Source organism: Pinus tabuliformis, chromosome Q (genome assembly GCF_031772625.1).
Source record: "Pinus tabuliformis cultivar Carrire ecotype Pingquan chromosome Q, CPIR1, whole genome shotgun sequence".
Taxonomy (NCBI): domain Eukaryota; kingdom Viridiplantae; phylum Streptophyta; class Pinopsida; order Pinales; family Pinaceae; genus Pinus; species Pinus tabuliformis.
Genome location: NC_142296.1, coordinates 697546313 through 697550466, shown reverse-complemented (window position 1 = coordinate 697550466; position 4154 = coordinate 697546313).

The window sequence follows — 4154 nt, the reverse complement described above, 5'->3', positions numbered from 1 at the left end:
CCATCAACGATAATGTGATTTTATGATGAATCAAATTTACCTAAACCACCCCAACAAAATAACAATAAAATGATCTCACACACTACAAAGAAAAACCATTCCGCGAAAGATTTTAACGTTGAGAAATGTTTTAAAAACATATAGTAAAACTTCCATCATTGATATTAAAAGTTTTAGTGAATATTTGTTGTAACTAAAAATAACAAGCACTCAAAAATTCTACCAAACTGTTTTTCCTTGTATAATGTGCTTAAAATAGTAGAGTGCAATGGTGCTACACAATATTGTGTGTATATATATATATATACTGAAAGCACTAGTGCATATTATAATTTTAAAAGCGCTAATGCATATTATATAATTTTAAGGAACCAATGTATTATATATGATTAACACCAATACAAATATATACGTGTGCATTGTGAAGTATTGGTAATGGTAACAACAATGTTATTGGCATTATTAAGAGGATCGATGTTGTTGTGGTAGTCTGAAGCATTGGTGCTCTTATTATGGCCATTAGCAATAGTGTGTCAATGCATTATTGTATCGACGTGAAATAATCATTGAAACAATCTAATACGTAAATATGTAGGAATCATATTGTTTGTTCAAGTGAATACAATACAATAATATGATACAGTTAAATAATGAATTTCCCTGCATTATGGGCATACAAATGTAGCTTCTTGTCTTTTCAATATTATTTTAGTTATTTATTTAAAAATCAAATATTTTATAATAATATTGATTTTTATTTTTTAATTAGTGTGTTTGGATTTAATCATTCATATATATATTAATAACAATTTGTTTGTAAATGTAGATTTATATAATAATCATTATTTTATACATTTACGAGGGGAATTTCAAAGTCTAAAATGGTCATTCTAAAGAAAATAATAAAATAAGAGTTGTAGTCTAACTCCCACATCTTAATTCTTAGCGAATTAGGTGTCCAACATTCCTCCCTTAATCCGAAGGGGTATGTGTGAGTTCAAGAAGAGAGTTGTAATACAAAATGTGTAAAAATGCATGGCAGCACTAGGTTGAATGTGCTCTCTGAAATATTGGCATTAGGTGGTGGTTTAAGGATGACCACCAACACTAGAGCGCTTAGTGTAGTTCCTGGAACTCTTCGAAATTTGGCATGAAGTTGAATTCTTCTACTAGAGGAAGTGTCCCTAATGCTTTGGAAAGGAAGATCTTCAACCTGGAAAGGGAGGTTTGCAACTGTGGTGGTTTAAGGGTAACCACCAACTCTAGAATGCTTAATGCAATTTTTGGAACTCTTCCAGAACTAGCAAGAAGCTGAAGTCTTCTGCTAGAGGAAGTGTCCCCAATTCTTTGAAGAGGAAGAAGCTCAACCTAAAAAGGGAGGTCTCAACCCCGCATAGATGGTTTAAGGTTGACCACCAACCAAAGGCATGCTTAGGGGCATCTTTGTTTCTGGCTACAACTCTAAATCTAGTATGCAGGTTGTGGATTAGGTTCGCTTGATATGTCTTTGAAGCTTGTACATGACCATCACTTCCCTCCCTCTCAGGTACAAGGTGAGAAGACGAAGAAAAATCAGCAGCAAGACCTTTTAATATTCTAGAGAAATTCTGACATATGGTTGAAATATCTTCTTGGTTGTTGAAGCCCATTGTCGAGAAGCGATCCATCCAACATGAATCTTTGTTCTTATAAGATGCTTGTTTTTGAAGTATGTGTGAAGAATGAGTATGCTGACCACAATGCTTGCACGGATGAAGATCAAAACAATGATCTTTCACATGGCCAACTCTGTCACAATGTTGGAATAAACATTTTGTTGTTGTTGTTGTGCAAGAGGAGCAGAAACTGGAACATCTGAAGGTGTACGGTCATGAAGGAATCCATCACTCTGAAACTGAATAGGCTTTGATTAATCTAGAATATGAAAGGACACATCCTTGTCATATCCAAGACCAGTTTTGTGCTTGTTATGGAAAAAAAATTCCAAACATCTGATGATTGGCTTACGAAGTGTACACTGAATTTCTACGTCTGTATTCAAATCTTTTCTTGTACTGGGGTCAGTGATATAAACAATTTCTGGTTGTTGATTACAGTCAACTTTGGACTCAAAAATGGGATTATTCGAAACAAAAACAAGTTCGGAATCATGACTACGTTGTTGTATCTCCTCTTGTTGTATCAGAGGTTCACACTACAAAAAAACTATCTTTTCTTGTGCATTTTGTAGACAGATTTGAATATATGTGAGAGTGTCTTTGCTGACTTTAACTGTGCTTTCAGCAGTAGACATGATTATAGTTTTAATAACTCTAACAAATGGTCAATCTAAGCCATTTTGGTAACCCCGCGCTTCAACAATCAACAAATCACAAAATAATAAGGAAGATAAATACTCACTAGCTATGTCTTCAAGAAAAGATCATCACTTAATGATCAGGCGCTCAAAATTATGCTCAAAAATCAAAGTGTTAGAATTATGTTAAACTCAGCTTCAGATCGAAGAGCTCATCATTCTCATTCTAACGGTGCAAACAAACTTAAATATGAGCTCGTATACAAAAGTTAGAGCAAGTCAAAGTTTAAGTTTGACTTGTCTACATAGCAGGATTGGATGACGTGGAAAATCCCTTCAGAGAATGAGGAGGCACCAAGTGGAAGGCTGCCATTGGCCCCCGCATATCGAAAATCACAGTCACAAGCAAAAAGATGTTTGAAATTGGCCCTGACGCAGACATGTTGCGATGCGATCTAATTGCAATCGCATATCATAGGTGGACGAGTATTACAGAATCGGCCCCCGGCGAAGCCTAGTTATGATGAAATTTATCGTGTATCACAATCACAGAAAAGGGTTGTGTTCGTGATGGTTCAGGAAATAATCACCGAATTCCGATTTGCAATGGATTTCCCGGACGCGATATTTTATATATTCTAGTTAATACTCCCGTCAGGTCTGCAATATCACTATCGCAACATCACCACCATGTTAACAAGACCTTCAATCCGCCAAACTTTGCTGATTGTGATTTGCGATACGGCTGACACAATATAACCCATCGTGTGGTGAAATATTCGCTCAATTAGCAAATTTTGGAGTGAATTTGTGGGATTATGTCAGTTTTGGAGCAATTTGTGGAACAAATAGTGGGAGAACTAGAAGTCATAGCTTCTTCAGTTCTTATCCAAATTGGATGCAGAAAGAGGCTAGATGGCCATTTTTGAGTATTTTGAATTGATTGAGATAGGTTTCAAAGGCATTTTGAGCATTGTAAACACACTTTTGTTGTAATTTTGAGCAGAATAGAGAGGCCCAAGCATTGGAAGCTGGACGAAGGAGACATAGCCCAGAAGGGGTGAACTCTTCATCAAACCTCTGTGTTGTGTGTTGTATTTTGATGTTCTTTGTTGTTCATTTGTTTTTCTTTATCAAGTGTTTTATGTTAAATTTTTTATAACCTTTACATAAGAAACTCCCATGGGAATCAGTGAATTAAGCAAAATGGTGAATCCGTAAGCACTTGATAAGCAAATGATAAGCATCTTGGGTTTTATTCTGAATTGGGAATTAGCACAACATTACTAATCTGCTCCATTTTAGATCACTTAAGGATGTAGGCTCTTCAAATGTGCCTCCATACATCATATGGCCATCAAAACAATATATACTCTAACATACCATATGGCTCAATTCACAAAATAATTTTGCACCATGCTCCATATATTAAAAATTCAATGCACTTTATGGGATATATTATTGGATTTTGTAGAAAATACAACAAGCACCACTTGCAATATGAGTTATTTATATCAATCTTATGCACTGACATGTCATGGATCAGCCTCAACCAATGCATATGAAGAGAAAGAAACCAGCAATGACAGTTATATCAATCTTATGCATTGACATGTCATGGTTCAGCCTCAACTAATGCATATGAAGAGAAAAAAACAGAAATGACAGTTGTAGCATCAACTGACTCTTAATAATGAAATGACACTCTGTAAATGCACCCAAAATATTAACTGTGAAGAGCCTTCATGAATTGAGCACAACAAGGAGGAAAAACTTAATGATACACTTTTTTTATTTCCTTAATTGACCCAGATTCGAATGATTATCAGTCGATGTAAAATGTATGCCCAGAATCATA